Genomic DNA, 17,304 nt, shown 5'->3' on the forward strand with positions numbered 1-17,304 from the left:
GTTTCTCTGCTTCTGGGAGAAATACCTTTGGGATTTTGATAGAATTCCATCGAGCCTATAGATCACTTTGGGACATTTAAAAATTACTAATTCTTCTGATCTCTGAACACAGGATATCTTTTTATTTATTTGTGTCCTCTGTGGTTTCTTTCATTGATACCTTACAGTTTCTATATACAGATCTTTCACCTCTTTGGTTAAATTTATTCCTAGGTATTTTATTTATGATGCTATTATAAATGGGATCGTGTTCTTAATTTTCAGATAGTTCGTTGTTAGTGTATAGAAAGGCAACTGACTTTTGTGTGTTGATTTTATATCCTGCAACTTTACTGAATCCATTTATTCTAACAAGTTTTTTTCTTTTTTCCAGTGGAGTCTTTAGGGCTTTCCGTATATAAAATCACGTCATCTGCAGAAAGAAACTATTTTTTCTTTTTGATTTGGGCGTCTATTTATTTTTCTTGCGTTTTTGCTCTGGCTGGGACCTACCGTGTTGAATAGCAGCAGTGAGAGTGGGCGTCCTTGTCCTGTTCCTGATCGTAGAGGAATGGCTCTCAGCTTCTCCCCATTCAGTATGCTCCTGGCTGTGCACTTGCTGTGTATGGCCTTTGTTGCAGTGCATTCCTTCTGGACCTATGTTGTTGAGTGTTTTTATCATGAAAGGGTGTTGAATTTTGTCCAATGCTTTTTCTGCATTATTGAGCTGGTCATATTACTTTTATCCTTCATTCTGTTAATGTGGTTTAATCACATTTATTGATTTGCATATGTTGAACCATCCTTGCATCCCAGGGATAAATCCCACTCGTTCATGGTGTATGATCCTTTTAACGTACTGTTGAGTTCAGTTTTCTAGTATTTTATTGAAGATTTTTGTGTCTGTGTTTATCAGGGATACTAGCCTGCAATTTTCTTTTTTTGTAGCATCTCTATCTGGTTTTAGTGTGAGGGTAGTGCTGGCCTCGTAAATTGAGTTTGGAACTGTAAAACTCCTTGAAGAGAACGTAGGGGAGAAGCTCCTTGACATTGGTCTTCCCAGTGATTTTTTTGGATATGACACCAAAAGCATAACAGGGAACAAAAGCAAAAAAAAATCAAATGGGACTATATCCAACTAAAAGCCTCTGCACAACTAAGGGAATAATGCAACCTATGGAAGCGAAGAACTTATGTGCAAAACGTATATCTGATGATGGTTAATATCCAAAATATGTGGAACTCACACACTTAATAGCAAAACACCAAATAACTTAAAAATGGGCAGAGAACCTGGATAGACATTTTCTGAAAGAAGACGTAAACGGTCAACAGGTAAATGAAAAGGTGCTCGACATCAGTAATTATCAAGGATGTGCAAATTAAAACCACCAGGAGCTATAACCTCACAGCTGTTAGGATGGCTACTGTCAAAAGACAAGAGAGAAGTGTTGGCAAGGATGTGGAGAAGAAGGAACCTTTGTGTATGCTGTTGGGAATGTACATTGGCACAGCCACTATGGAAAATAGTATGGACGTTCCTCAAAAAGTTAAAAATGTCACTACCATGTGACCCAGCAATCCCACTTCTGGGTATTTATCCAAAGGAAATGAAATCAGCGTGTTGAAGCGACTTCTGCACTCCCATGTTATTGCAGCACCATTCACAACAACCCAAGTGCTCATCAGTGAATGGGTAAGGAAATTGTGCTTATATACAGTGGAATATTATTCAGCCATAAAAAGAAGGAAATCTGGCCATTTGTAACAACATGGATGAACCTGGAGAACATCACGCTAAGTGACCTAAGCCAGGCACAGAAAGACACATGCTGCAGGCTTTCACACGTGGGAGCTAAAAACATCAAACTCAGAAGCAGAGAATAGAGTGGTGGTTGCCAGGGGCTGGGGTTGGGGGATGAGATTTGGGTCAAAGGTACAAAGGTTCAGTTAGAAGATGAACAAATTCTGGGGCCCTGATGTACAATGTGGGTGGTGATGGGTGTGTTAATTTGATTGTGGTAATCGTTACACAACTTATGTATATGTGTCAAATCATCAGGATGTACATCTTGAATATAATCCATCTTTATTTGTCAATTCAAAAATTTAAAAAAGAGCTGGCATTTGACAGTGGCTCTGAGTCAGCACTTTGTTGGGTGCTTGGAGAAGGGGGTGGGAGACTCTCCGCACGCACAATGCCAAGGTGCCCTGTGACGCCTGGGGTCAGAAAGCAGGTGGCACAGGCCAGAGAGTATCTGATGCCCAGATGTCAGCCCATCCGAGCCCAGGTTTTGACCTCCAGGACTACCCAGAAGTTGTAGCGGTTTGAAGTCCGCGTCTCAGTGGACAGGCAAGGAGCCAACCGGGGTAACGTCAGGAGGGGCTGAGGCCAGGCAGGTCCTACTGGAGCAAACAGGTATGAGCCCAGCTCTGCCGTTTCCGGGCTGTGTGACCTTGGATGAGCCCCCTCTCCTCACTGTCTCCTCATCTGTAAATGGGGAGTGTGCGGTTTGTCCCCCAGGGCATCCAGGCACCCTAAGGCTCCTTGTGTGGTGCCCAGCAACATACTGCCCCCGCCCTGCCCCCCGCCCACCGGTGAGGAGCCCCGGGCTCCGTGCCTGCCTCGTGGGCTCCAATTATGCTGCGGGAAAAGGGAGCATGTGGGGGTCTGGGAGACCCTTTGGACTTACCCTCCCTGCTGTGGGTCCTGCCAGCTGGGGGTTGGGCACCTGGCATGTCTGCCACCCAGCGGCCACCAGCTTCCCCAGCCTCCCGGGACAGGCCGGCCTGGGTCTTCGGGTGAGCACTCTGACCTGTGCACGGGCCTCCAGCGTGGCCTGAGGAGGAGCTGAGCCGTGGGCAGCAGCACCAAAGCCCTCCCAGCACAGGTGCTGCCTTACTTGTCACAGATGTGACCTGAGGACAGAGACCAGGAGAAACCAGGAGCTGCAGGGGATGCCCTGAGCTGGTGGAGGCCCTCCCAGCGCAGGCTTTGCAGCACGCAGAGCAGGGCCGTCACCAGCCAGACGTGCCACATGTAGACAGTGCCCCTCCCTCAGGAGCCACAGCCCTCCGCAGTCTGCTCTGGGGGCCGCCCTGGTGAGGCAGGTTTCCCCGCAGTCTGTTAGTCATTCAACAACCAGCACCTGGAGGGCTGTGTGGCGCCCTGGCTGGGCTGGGGAGACAGCACCACCCAGTGGCTGGTGCTTGTCATTACGGGACTCACCAGGCAGGGCAGGAGAGGGATGAACGGGCAAGCAGGTGCGTGTCATTATGTGTTATCGCAGGTGCTGATAAGAGCCGTTAAATAAAATGTCTGGGAGCAAGAATCTGGGCAGGGGTCTCCTTTGCAGGGAGGGGGACGGGGGCCGTGGGAGACTGAGGGGACTTTGAGGCCAAGCCCTAAAGGATGAGAAGGTGCCAGCCGAGAGAGGCACCTGCTCAGTGGGAGGAGATGGTGTGTGGAGGCGGTGGGGGTGCCTGGCACGAGGGAGTGAGCGGGGCGGGCAGCGGGGGAGGCTGCCGCTCCTCTGGGCCCTCGGGGGCAGAGTTCACGGGCACGGGGCCTGCCACAACTCAGCTGGGTTTTCAGGTTCCCCATTAGGTGTCAAGAGCAACAGTGACTTTGAACACCAAAGAAGCCAGGGAGGGCTCGGGAACCTGTGTTCTTAGAGTGCAGAAACATACAGGTAGGAGATGCAGCAGGAAGCACAGGGGATGACACCAAATAAAGCCCCAGATTGAACCTAATTAGGTGACAGGTGTGGTTCGTGGGCGTATGGTGCCTGTCAGAGCCTTACAGGGCCTTACACCTGCACCTCTACTCCTGGGGTCGAGCGCAGGGCTGTGCACAGCTGACACCAGTTGGCCCTGGGGGGTGGGCAGGACAGGCCTATGGGCCCATTTCACAGATGGGGAAACTGAGGCAGTGGAGACTTGTGTTTCTGCTTTAGTAGCTCCTGCCATAGACTTGAAGTGGGAAACCCCCTCCCCCAAGCTCTGCCCCTCCTCTCCCCCGCCCCGGCCTGGTTCTCAGCACCCCTGGGGGACTTTCAGGGCATCCAGCATGTGCTGACTGTATGAGGTTGGGTGGCTGCTGGCTGGGGCCCTAGAAAGAGGGTGTGTTGGTCAGCTAGTACTGTGTAACAAATAACCCCAAACAGACGACTTTGTAATACTTTCTTATTTCTGAGGGTCTGTGGGCCAGCCAGGTAGCACTGCTGGGCTCACTGATACATCCGTGGTCAGCTTGGCTGGGAACTGGCAGGTCTAGGGTGGCCTCAGCTAGGGTGACCCAGGCTCCACATGTCCTCCCACCTTCTGGCAGACCAGCCCGGGCTTGCTCTCACGCTCTTGCAGAAAGGTGTACAAAAGGGAGCAGGCAGAAGTATGCATGGCCTGCGAGGCCTAAGCTCAGAACTGGCACAGTGTCACTTCCGTCACCTTTTATTGGCCAAAGTAAGACACAGGACAGGCTGAGATTCAAGGATGGGGAAATAGAGTCCACCTCTAGCAGGAGCTGGGCAAAGTCACACGGCAAAGGGCACGATGCGGGGAGATTGGAGTCGCTTTTGTAACTGATCTACTCCAAAGATCACACAGCTCTACCTCGACCCGTGGATCTGTTAGGGAGACAGAATCTCTGGCTCTTCTCGGAACAGGGCCCCCTGCTTTGGTGCTGTTTGGAGCAGTTGCTCCGCCTGGGAGGAAGGATGAGCTGGATCCTCCATTTGGGTGCTGCCCCAGCCTTAACCCTATCCCAAGCGACCGCTCCACCTGGGGAAGGAGGGGCTGCTTCATCCATCTGGGAACTCCCCAGCCCAGGCATGATAGATTTGGAAAGTGACCTAGGGTAACCTAAGGGCAATTAATGTGCCCTTAGCTTGAATCTGCATTGCGGTTCACCGCCCCAGGTGGGCTTTCTTAGAGTGAGCTCTTATAGGTTGATGGCATTTTGAGGACACCTGTTGATCATTTGATAACAGCCTACACCTCCCGAGAGCTCGCCCCCAGGCTGGGCTAATAAAAGGAAACAATCCGAGAGAAAGAGAAGTGAGTGGGGTCAGTGAGTCGGTCTGTCTCTCCACTCTCGGAGACGGACCGTCTTATCCTACGGTAAAGAGCTGCTCGTGTGAAACTGCTCCTGCCTGGGGTGACTCTCGTCTTGGCCTTGCTGGTGATTTTTCCAAGAAAGGAGTCAGAGGACGGGATCATAGTCTGTACTCGACACTCTGGTGTGTCTGGTCATTCTGTGCGGCCAAGAGCACACGAGGGCCGCGGGCAGACTCCCGCCCTGACGCCTGTGGTGCTGAAACCCAGGGTTCTGACAGATCCAGCCTCCCAGAAGGTAGGTGGGTGGGCCTTGGTCTCAGGGGACCCTTGACTGGCCTGCCTAGGATGGGCCTGCAGTGGGGCTGTAGGGTGATAGTCCAGCCTCACAACTTGTTAGTGAGCCCACATTGTAGGCAGTTTGCAGCCCCAGCTGCCAGCACACGGCGGCTCTCCCAGAAGGTTTGTTGAATGACTGAATGACCTAAGTCAGCTCCTATACCAGGCAACGCAGAGGGACAGTCCCAGAGCCTCCTTCTCAGGGTGCAAGACTAGTGTGGGGTGGGGGTGTCTCCGCTTTTGGAAGCCCCTGTGCCTGCCGGCAGCCCGAGGATGCAAAGACCTCCCGCCTCGCCCGCTCCACGGGGACCCTCTTCCCCACACTCCTCGGTTCCTGTCAGAGCCAAGACGTGTCACCATGGAAACCGCTTGGCACATGCTGGCAGGCAGAGGCGGCCAACAGCAGCTCGCCTTATCGAGCTCGGTGCCTGTTGGAGGGACGTCGCGGGCCGGCGTGAGCGAGCTGCCCAGCTGTGTGTGACACGGGTGTGGGGGAGGCTGGGGCGCGTGCGTGGGGGCACGGGGGCAGGTCCTGGTGCCCCAGCGTGCATGTGCGTGCGTGTGTGTGCGCGGACGGAGGGAGCCCCGTGTGGTGCGGGTGCTCAGCATGATGGCCGAATGGGCAGGTGCTGGGTGTGTGCGGGGCTGGGGATGGGCCAGTGGCCCTGCGACGTGGGTCGAGCGCTCCCCATGGGCCGGACCTGGCAGCCAGTGCTGACGGACTGAGAACAGATGTGGCCGCTGTCCCTGTCCCCCGCCCTGCGAAGAAGCCCTGTGCAGGTACTTGTGAGTGTCAGGGATGTGCATGACAGGGGGGCTTCTGGGCAGAGGCAGCTGGGGGCCTGGAGCCCGGTGTGGAGGGGGGTCGTCCCGGCAGAGGGGAGGGACATGCTCCGGGCACAGGCACGGCTGTGCAGAGGCCGGGAGGTCCGGGAGGAAGGAGAGAGGGCTCGGTGGACGGCCTGGTAGTGAAGGGGCTGTGGCCAGAGCTCGTGTGGCACAGAGAGGGGTGGGGGGGCTTCACCCCGGCTTAGGAAACCCAGGCAGGAGTGTGTGCCAGGAGAGGAGGGCGCCCTCTGGGCAGAGGGAGTCTGGGGGTGGGAAGCGGGGGTGTGTAGCGGGGACAGAGCTGAGGGGACGCGGTTAACAGCTGGCCACAGCGAGACGTGGTCTTTGAAAGGCTCACTGTTGGGGCCCCGTGGCTCGGGAGGGGGTTTGTGGAGGCTATTGGGGCGCAGCTGGCCTGGGCTGGGGCGGCCGAGAGATGTTGTGACCAGATGCTCCCTGGCGTCAGTGGGTGCCTGGGGAGGAGCTGGGAGTGGCCGGAGGATGCAGTTTGCTTGCGGGGGAAGCCCTGGGGGGAGAAGTTTCGGGCTCACCAGGCAGCGGCTCCGGAGCTTCCATGACAGGTGCTCTGTGCTCTAGGGCACCGCCGGGGTTGCCACCCGGCAGGCTCCCCCAGGCCTCCCAGGCCAGGTGGGCATGAGAAGAGCCTAGCGCCTGCAGGACATTCCCCGGCACTTGCAGGAGCCCAAGCCCTCCTTTGAACCTGGACAGCTGCGGGTGCCCAGGAAGGGGGGGTTCCTGCGAGGAGGGACCATCCTCATTTCCACACCCCCCATGGAGGAAGCTGCTGGACTGTGGGTCCGAGGCCTGGTGCTGGCCACAAAGCTGGGATCCCCCCAGGTGTGGCCGTGGTGCATGTCCCCAGTGGACTCTAGACCTCTCTGAGCCTCCCCTGCTGGCTGAGCCTGGGGCCAGGCACACCGGGAGTAGGATGAAGTCAGGGCAGTGGGTCTCCCCTGGGCAAGCACATCCCAGACCCCTGGCATGGCCTCAGTGGGCACCCTGTGGCCTGACCACCAAACCAGAGTCTTCAAGACCCCCATGTCTATGAAAAATGAGTTGATTGACATTTTCTGGGCAGGGCTGCCTTGGGGACAGAACCCTTCAAGGGCCCTGAGCGCCGACTGTTTACGTTCCTGCCCATGGACACCCTCCTTGTGACCAGTCCCATCAGGGACTGCCACTGGGCAGGACCTTGCTCAGGCCTGAAAAGCCACAAGTCAGCCTGGCCCAGCCAGCATGCACCCTGCCGCAGGCACAGAGGACAGAGCCTGTGATTGTCATCGTCGGGGTCCAGTTGCAGGGGGCTGTGAGGACATGTACAGGCAGCCCATAGCCCAGACAGGCCCGGACAGGGACAGATGTCACAGGGCGCGGGGCCCCTGCCCGGAGAACCCATTTACACCAGCAGGTCCCCCATGTGCCTGGCCAAGCATCCTCTTCTGTTTGAGAAGCAACATGCAGGGACACTCCCTGGTCCCCTGACTGCCCAAAACCACAAGAGGGTAGGAGAGTGGGGTGGAGGAGGGAGATGGTGACAGAAGGAGGGACAGAGAATCAGATACGAACTCAGAAAGGGAGACAGACACAGCAGAGAGACAGACGGACAAAGAGATGGACAGATGGCCCCCTGGGTGCCCCTCCCCCCAGCCTTGGCTGACCCGGGGGGAGCCTGGGCAGCGGGGGAGGCCTCAGTGCGTGCGTGTCGGGGCGCGTCTGTGTGCTGACAGCCCTCCCGCCAGCCACCCTGGCTGTTCTCTGGAGGGAACAAGGGCCTTCAGAGCTGGGACCCGGGGTGAATACTAATCTTCTGGCTCAAAGGGCGGCTCACAGGCTGGGTGCAGTGAGGCTGGGACAGGGCCAGAGCTACTGAACCCATCCGGAGCCCCGCCCTGCTCTGCCCCTCACTGCAGGGTGCCCCTTGGGCCCAGGGCCTTCTGTTCTCCCTCAGCTACCCCAGGACAGGGGTGGGGGGCTGGAGTGGCAGGGGGTTGGGGCTGGGCTGACCACTAGGTGAACCCTCAGCAAATGGTCCCTCAAAAAATGGCTGCCCGGGAAGTATCCGGCAGGTGGGAGGGTCCGTAGCTACACTTTGCATGCCTACAGCTCCAGGGCAGGGAGGCCTGGGGAAACTGAGGCACAGGCAGGGAGTCCCTCCTTCCAGCTTGTAGGAGGCCTTGACTCTGCTCCGTGCAAGCAGACCCCAAGGACCACAGACCAGTGCTGGTGTTTTGCCCTGTGCCCCTTTTGGGGTTGGGGCTCAGCCCCACCGCCTCCCACCTGAATGCCACCTGCCGTACCCAGCCTGCTCTCCCATTGTGCCCAGGTGGCTTCGGTGCCAGGCTGTGGAGGCATCTGTGGTGCCCGTGACTCCAAAGCCCCTTGACTCCCCTGTGATGTGGCTTTGCCTACCCTCTGGCTTCTCTGGCCCAGCCCCCTCCCTGCGCCTGTCACTCCAGACTCACCCATTGACTTTCCTCTGCCCAGAGGCCCTGTGCTTTCCGACTGCCAGGCCTTTGCTCACTCGGTTCCCTCCATCCTGCTGGCCCTGTCCCCGCCCCTCGAGCCTGGCTCACCTGGCTGTGCTCGTGAGACTAGCCTGGGCCCTCTGTCCCCTACTGCCCCATGGATCTCCGTCTGTGGCACCCCTGCCTGTGGGCCTCCGGGCAGGACCCGGCTGCAGAGCCAAGCCCCGTCCACAGCCCGTGCGTGGCTGCTGAGTGAGCAGGGGCCACAGCTGAGCACCTACCATGTGCCAAGAACCTTCATATAGTTTGTTCTAAGCCTTACAACGATCTCTATGAAGCATTTCCTGTTTCTAACTTGTATGGGTTTCCTGTGGCTGCTGAAACGAGTTTCCACAAACTGGGTGGCTTAAAACAGCACAAATTCATGTGAGCTCTGGAGGCCAGAAGTCTGAAATCCAGGTGTGGGCCGGGCCATGCTCCCTCCGAGGCTCTAGGGGAGGGTCCTTCCTGCCTCTTCCTGCTTCTAGGGGCCCCAGATGCTGCTTCGCTTGTGGTGCATCGCCCCAATCTCTCAGTATCTGTGTCTGTGTCCACGTGGCCTTCTCCCTGCATGTCCCTGTGTCTTCTGCTTCCACAAGGACAGTCCCATGGGATCGAGGCCCACCCTAATCCAGGACATGCTCACTGTGAGATCCTTTAATCTGCAAAGACCCTTATTCCAAATACACTCCCATTCTGAGGATATGTGTGGGCACAGATTTTGGGGGCCACTATTCAACCCACTATGGGGAAACTGAGGCACAGAAGGGGAAACTGAGGCACAGCAGGGGAAACAGCTTCCCCAGCCCACAGCTCTCTTTCAACCCCAGGTCTGCCCAGCTCAGAGGATGGTGATGAGGGTGAAGGTGGGGGTGGCATTCTTCGTCCCTTTGGCTGAAAGGATGGGGCTCCCATATCCCCACCCACTTCTAGAATAGACTCTGACGAGGTGGCTCCAATCGGAGCGCTCTGGAGCCAACGTGTCCCGCGTGCAGGGGTGGCTGGGCTGTGAGCAGGCTGCCTCTTTGCTCCGGGGGCCCCGGCCCTGGGCACAGCCGTGCTCGGCTGCAGCCGGGAGGGCCATGCGACCAGGCTTGACATGCAAGTATGTTCCGGTTCCTCCTGCAGCTGCAGCAGGGAGGGCGGGGGCGGGCAGGCGGCTATTCCACCACTTCTTTGTAAAACAAAACACACATCTTCTCTCAGCTTCTAAGTTTTCTGTCCCTAACAGCAGTAAACTGGAAAGTCCTCGCAGCTACTTGTGCCAAAAGTGTAGCGTTTTGAGCCAGAATCTATGTGTGGGAATTTATCCCAAGGGGGAAAGAATTCAGGTACCTGCGCGGAGATTAGGGGAAGCAAGATCGTTTATCCCAGGGACGTATATGACAGGGAGAAACCGGGAGATGACAAGCTGCCCCACACCAGGTGACAAGTGATTCGTGAAACAAAATCCGGCTCAGATCACCGGGGTGAGGATGCTGATTTCTGTCTACCGATGGGTGTGAAGGGTGTGAGGTGATGATGCTGCTTGCAGGACGGAATGTGCGGTGTGAATCCCTTTAAAAACGTATGTAAATACGGAGGGAAAAGTATCAGAAGGATGTTTGACAAGAAGTTAAGAGAGGTTGCCCCTTGACAGTTGGATTACAGGGTCTTCTTTTTGGTTTTATTTTTCATCATTTTACAAATTTTCTGCAGTAGACACCTATTGTGTCACCGTTTCTTGAGGCTCAAGAAAAATTCCTTTGCATTGGGGGACGATGGTGACGAATCCCTCGGCCATCCGCGGGGGCGCTGCCGGGGGCGGGGGCATTTCTGCAGGGTGAGGCACGGGGGTGGGCGGCTGGCCTCGAGCCCGAAGGAAGCCCGAATCAGGACGGTTTTCAGAGAGAAAAAGGGCAGCCCGGGGAAGGGCCTCTGGGCTCTGACTGGTGTGATAATGCCGCCTTCGTGGCAGGGCTGGGCAGGGCTGGGCGCCGGCTGCCTCCCGCACCAGCAGTTCTTTCTGCCGCGGGGGCGGCTGGCGGGGGGCCAGGGCCACACTCCCAGCTGGCCTGGGCAGAGCGGGCTGCCCAGCCTCGTGGCCGCCGACCAGCCAGGAGTACCTGGAGCCTGGACCGGAGCCGTGCTGTCTGCCCAGCGCTCTGGTGACTGCCCCTCACCCCTGCTCTGCGAAGACCACAGGGATCATTTGGGGGGGGTGGCAGGGAAATGACTTTTCAAGGTCTGGCAGCCTCTGAGCAGCAGATCCAGAATCCAGGTGTTTGACCCCTGACTCTGAGCTCAGGTAACCACCGACCCCGTGGCCTAGGGCACTTCGGGTACCAACCTGGGCTTGATGGGAAGTCCCTGCAAAAGCCTCCCAGACAGGGCTCATCCTCGGTCAAGGCGCTTTGGGGGGTGAGTATTGGAAATCCACTAAAATGCACTCAGGCCAGAGGGGGTGGAGGGGCATTTACCAGACCCTAGGCAGGAAGTGGGGGACTCGACCCCTGTTTCCACCTGCCTGGGTGTTGGGGCTCTGCCTCCTGCTTTCTTCTCCTGAGGCTGCCTCTCTGCTCCTCCTGCCCCTGGAGGGGGACGGCCACCCACACACCAGCAAGTGTGATGACAATCAGGGATGAGGTCTTGGCAGCGACACACCCCACATTGCTGGGGCAGCTCTGAGCCACGGCTGGCTCACCCGTCACCTGCTTGCCCCGCCCCCGGGGTATTTCCGGGAGTGTCTGGTGTCCCACAGGGAGTGAGCGCAGGCAAGAGGTTGGTGTCTCAGTGTCGGGGACAGCACAGGGGAGGATGTGGGAGGGGGTGGGGGTGTGGCAGCCCAGCCCTCCCTCCTGGCCTGCTGGGTCCCGCCCTGTCACACTGGTGGTCCTCAGGCTCCTGGCCCCTCTGCCGGCTCTGGAGGGCGTGTGGCTGCGAGGTAGGGCGAGGGGAGGACTCGGGGGGCAGGCGGCGGGGACACGGTGGGGACACGGCCACCCCCAGCTGCGCTGCAGCAGCCCTGCAAGCCCAGAGGACGTCTGGGCAGTGGTGGGTGGGCACGGCCTGGGAGGGGGGAGACAGGGTCTGGTGCGGTGCCACCCAGGGGGCCCAGCCGGGCCAGGGAGGGACAGGCGCCCCGTCTGCAACGGGAGCGAACGCAGTGGGAGTCCCCAGAGGTCCTTCCGACCTGCGGGCTCCCTGCAGCCGGTGTCTGTGGGGAAGAGGCTTCAGCCCCCGGGGACTGATGGAGACGGCTGAGGCTGCCCCTCGGAGGGCAAGGCAGCATCTCCAATCCAGAAAAGCAGGGGCAGGGGCTGCACGGGCCGAGCTTTCCAACCAGGTTGGGGGCGGTGATGAGGGTCTTTCCTGCTGGGGCTGATGGGGGCAGGTGGGGGGAGGGGAGATGGACAGGAAGCCAGGGAGGTGACAAGGAGGCCTCTGCCTTTGACAAGTGTGAAACCCCAGCTCTGCACCTCTCTGTCTGCCTGGGGCCGTGAAGCGCCTTGCGGGCTTTGGCCACCGCTAATGACCAGTGATGTGGCGGCTGGGACTTTTGCAGAGCGTCAGAGTAACAGGAACGGAAACCTGATTTCTTGCCGGGGTGCAGGGCCTCTATCTAGTCATGGGGCCGCCTGACTGTGACTACCTGGCCAGGCAGGTACCTGTCGCCTGGAGTGGCAGCCCCTCCGGGGGAGGAGGTGCTGCACAAGGGCCTGCCCTTCCCCAGTCTTTGGAGGAAGAAGAGGCAAGCAGAGGGGGAGGGTGCCCCCGAGGCAGGGGAAGCCGGCTGAGGATTTTGGCGGGGTATTGACAGCAGCAGGGCAGAAATGCCGTTGCTTTTTAGAGAGGTGACATCCTACCCTCTGTTCCCCGTTAGAATGTCTCTGCTTCTGGAACACCCTCACCTTGCTAAGAGCTGGGGTCCCAGCACGAGGCGTGGCTTTGAAACCAGGCCCCACCACCTACCAGCTGTGTAACTGTGGCCATGCCAGTTAACGTCCCCGAGCCTCAGTTTCCCCATCTGAAATGTGGGGACCACAGTGGCACCTGCAGCCCCACAAGGTCATGAGGCTTGAATGAATCGGGCAGAGCATCGGGCCGCAAGCAGGCATTGGTGTGTGTCAGCAGCTGTCACGGCATGCATAATGATCAGGTTGGTGCAAAAGTAATTGCAGTTTCAGACCGTGAATTTTAAATCGTTATAACTAGGCTCAAGTACATCTTTATTAATCCAAATAGGAACCATTACAATCAACACATTTTTGCCAATGAGAAATAAGTTTGTTTATTCCTGTAACGTAAACATCTGTGCTTTGGGATTCGAAGAACTCCTGGAAAGCATTTTTTGCATCCTGCTGGGTGTGGAAGCGTTTTCCTGCAAAAAGTTGTTGAGATGCTTGAAGAAGCGGCAGTCGGTTGGCGAGAGGTCAGGTGATATAGGGGATGAGGCAAAACTTCGTAGCCCAATTTGTTCAACTTTCAAAGTGTTGGTTGTGCCGTGTGCGGTCGGGCGTTGTCGTGGAAAAGAATTGGAGCCTTTCTATTGACTGATGCCGGCTGCAGGTGCTGCAGTTTTCGGTGCATGTCATTGATCTGCTGAGCAGACGTCTCAGATGTGATGGCTTCGCTGGGATTCAGAGAGCTGTAGTGGATCAGACCGGCAGCAGAACACCAAACAGTTGCCATGACATTTTTTTGGTGCAAGTTTGGCTTTGGGAAGTTCTTTGGAGCTGCTTCTCAGTCCAGCCACTGAGCTGGTCGTCCCTGGTTGTCGTATGCCATCCACTCTTGTCGCACGTCACAATCCGATCAAGAAACGGTTTGTTGTTGTGTCGTACAAGAGAAGATGACACTTCAAAATGATGATTTTTTTGATTTTCGGTCAGCTCATGAGGCACCCATTTATCGAACTTTTTCATCGTTCCAATTTGTTTCAAATGCCGAACGACTGTAGAATGGTTGACATTGAGTTCTTCGGCAACTTCTGGTATAGTTGTAAGAGGATCAGCTTTGATGATGGCTCTCAATTGATCGTTGTCAACTTCCGATGGGTGGCCACTGCGATCCTCATCTTCAAAGCTCTTGTCTCCTTTGCAAAACTTCTTCTTGAGCCAGGTGCAGTGGCTCACGCCTGTAATCTTAGCACTCTGGGAGGCCGAGGTGGGTGGATTGTTTGAGCTCAGGAGTTCGAGACCAGCCTGAGCAAGAGGGACACCCCGTTTTTACTAAAAATAGAAAGAAATTAGCTGGACAACTTAAAATATGTAGAAAAAATTAGCCAGGCATGGTGGCGCATGCCTGTAGTCCCAGCTACTGGGGAGGCTGAGGCAGGAAGATTACTTGAGCCCAGGAGTTTGAGGTTGCTGTGAGCTAGGCTGATGCCATGGAACTCTAGCCTGGGCAACAGAGAAAGACTCTGTCTCAAAAAAAAACCCAAACCAAAACAAAAAAACTTCTTGAACCACCACTGCACTGCATGTTCGTGAGCAGTTCCTGGGCCAGATGTGTTGTTGATGTTGTTGTCTCCCTGCTTTACGACCCATTTTGAACTCAAATAATAAAACTGCTCAAATTTGCTTTTTGTCTAACATCATTTCCATAGTCTAAAATAAATATAAAATAAACAGTAAGTAATAAGTCATTAGCAAAAAAACATAAAATGAGAAAGGTGCATTAAAATGTTGTGTAACATAACCACATTTATTTAAGAACGTATTCCAATATCAAACGGCAAATGTCAACAATGCTAAAACCTCAATTACTTTTGCACCAGCCTAATAGCAGGTAGGGGGGACAGACCCTGGTGGGGCCCAGAGGACAGCAAGGAGCCCCCATTTGGATGTGTCCCTGCTGGAGCCCTCACAGCCACCCTCACCGAGGTGGACAGGTTGGCACATGCACTAATGTCAGCTCCCTTCCCACAGCACCCCTCCCTGCCCCCCGCTGCTGCCAAGGACACGTCCCAGCCTCTGCCCACCCCCAGCTTCTGGCTCTGCGTGAACGTGGTCTTGTGCAGAAATGACTGGCAGGACGGAAGCACTCGGGCAGCTGACGGTGGGGTGGGGATTTCCCTTAGTGACCCAGGAAGACGGATGTGGCCACACGCGGCCTCTTGAGAGGAAATGCTGTCCAGGCAGATATCCGTGTCCCAGACCCCAGGGAGCCAGACCTGCATGGAGGGACAGGGACTCGTGCACCCTGTGCCCAGCCCAGAGCCTGCCAAGGCGTCCCCCAGCCTGTGCTGGGAGGTGGCTGTTTTTGGGCCTCGCCTCTCATGTCCCGTTGACCCTCCACACACTGGGTGTCTCGGGTTGGCCGGGCCCTGGTGGGTTCTGCGCCGTGGTGGGGTGCACGTGCTGTTTCTCTGGCTCTGGTTCCCACATGGATGCCCTGAGCACACATGTGCCCACCGCTGTGCTTGTGGTGGGCACACAGCTGCCCCAGGGAGGAGGATGCAGAGAGGAAACAGTGGTTCTCGAAGTGTGTTCCGGGGACGCTCTAGACCTCTGTAGTGGACCTGCGAAGTCAAAACTGTTTTCACAATACTGAGCTATGATCCACCCTTTCTTCTCTTTCTCTCATGAGTACACGTTTCTCAGTGTCCAGCTGAGGCACAGTAAATACGGGTAGATATAACACATATACACAAAAGCTCTTCGGGTCCTCGGTAGTTTTTATTTTATTTTTATTTTTATTTTATTTTTTTTGAGACAGAGTCTCACTCTTGCCCGGGCTAGAGTGCCGTGGCGTCAGCCTAGCTCACAGCAACCTCAAAGTCCTGGGCTCAAGCGATCCTCCTGCCTCAGCCTCCCGAGTAGCTGGGACTACAGGGGTGCGCCACCATGCCCGGCTAAGTTTTCTATTTTTAGTAGAGAAGGGGTCTCACTCTTGCTCAGGCTGAAACTCCTGAGCTCAAGTGATCCTCCCACCTTGGCCTCCTGGAGTGCGAGGATTACAGGCGTGAGCCACCGCGCCCAGCCGAGCCTGAGGTTTAGTCACGCCTGGGACAAACGGGGCAGGGCCTGTGAACTTTTGGTTAAAAGCAGGTGTTTCTCCCCTCCTGAGGTTTTGCCTGGGGTGTGGGGGCTTTGCTGGCAGCGAAGCCCCTGACCAGGGTCTTCGGGTGGTGTAAGGGGGGTGGTGCTGGCCCGAAAGCCCCTACGCAGGTAGGTCTGCAAATGAGGACCGGAGTGAGGGGCGTTGCACTGGCAATCAGGATCCTAGCGAGCTGTGCAACCCTGGGCAAGTGGCTTTCCCTCTCTGAGGTTCGGTTTCCTCAGTTATAATGTGGGTGACTACTGATCACTACACCTCAGGGTCGTCAGGGAGGTCAGCCGAGGTGTTGGATCAAAAAGTGATCTTGGGACATGAGGATAGATGGTGGGTGGTCAGGGCCGGGTCAGGGATACCTAGAATGTTAGTGCCTGTCCCATTTTCACATCCTCTGGACAGCTGTGACACAGACCCTCCTGCGATGCTCCATGCTCAGTGACAAAAAGAATAATTCCCAGCTGGCTGTAGCATGGCGGGAATAACGTGGAGGTGACTGAGCGGTGAGGCCTCTTGCTGCAGTTGGGTGACGAGTTTGTGAGCGAAGGTCTCGGGGGGAGACGAGACTGTGAGCAGCCCGTGTGACCAGTGTCCAGAACAGAAATAGGCTGGTGAGACGCACGTGGTGGCAGGTGCTCCAGACGCCAGCTGAGCTCCTCCACCTCCTGCTTGGGCCAGCCGTGCTCCGGGCAAGGAAGGCAGGTGGTGTCATGCCCCTTTCACCTGGGAGGAAACTGAGGCCCAGGAGGTTAAAGGTCAGAATGCCAAGTTCATGCTAGAGCCCCAGCTGGCGCTGAGGGCTTTCAGGCTTCAAGGGTTTCCTGGGTGCCTCTTCTGTGCCCAGCCCTGGGGGGCCCTGGTGGCCAGGGGCTTGCAGCCCACTGACCGCTCTGAAAGCTTGTGTCGGGGGGTTCCCACCTCCACACCCTGATGCCTGGGCCAGCCCGGGGAGCAGCTGGGCTTCCTGGAGACCAGCTTGCAGCCTCCGTACCCCTCTGCCCCCCGCTGGAAGCAGCGGTTCTCCACCTTGCTCTGAGTGGGGCCTCCCAAGTCCTGCACGATGCGGCCCCATCCCCCCCACCCTTTCCCCTCCCTCATGCCGGCCACACTGGCCTCCTTGTCATCCCTGGAACCCCCCGACATGTCTGCCTCGGGTCTGTGCTCATCCTCCCTCTGCCTGGGCCGCTGGGGCCCTCCCCTGCCTTCCTCCCACCCCGAGTCTTTGCTTAGCTCTCACCTTCCTCACGGAGCCCACTCGGATCCCCTCCTGCAGCTGGCAACGCCAGACCCCCAGCCCACTCTGCCCGGATGATGGGGGGGGTCCTAGGGGCTGGGGGCTGGATGATGGAGTACTGGGTGATGGGGGACCCTGGGTTATGGGGGTCCTGGGCAATGGGCCAGGTGATGGGGGGGTCCCAGTGTTAGGGGCCCGGGTGATGATGTGCACTGTGACCACAAAGGAGAGGGGGCCACCTCTGGCATCGCAGCGACCCAGCACAAAGTGGGGGGTCTCTCCTCAAATGCCCCCTCTTTCTGAGACTCGAGA

The sequence above is a fragment of the Lemur catta genome, chromosome 2 (assembly GCF_020740605.2).
Source record: "Lemur catta isolate mLemCat1 chromosome 2, mLemCat1.pri, whole genome shotgun sequence".
Taxonomy (NCBI): Eukaryota; Metazoa; Chordata; class Mammalia; order Primates; family Lemuridae; genus Lemur; species Lemur catta.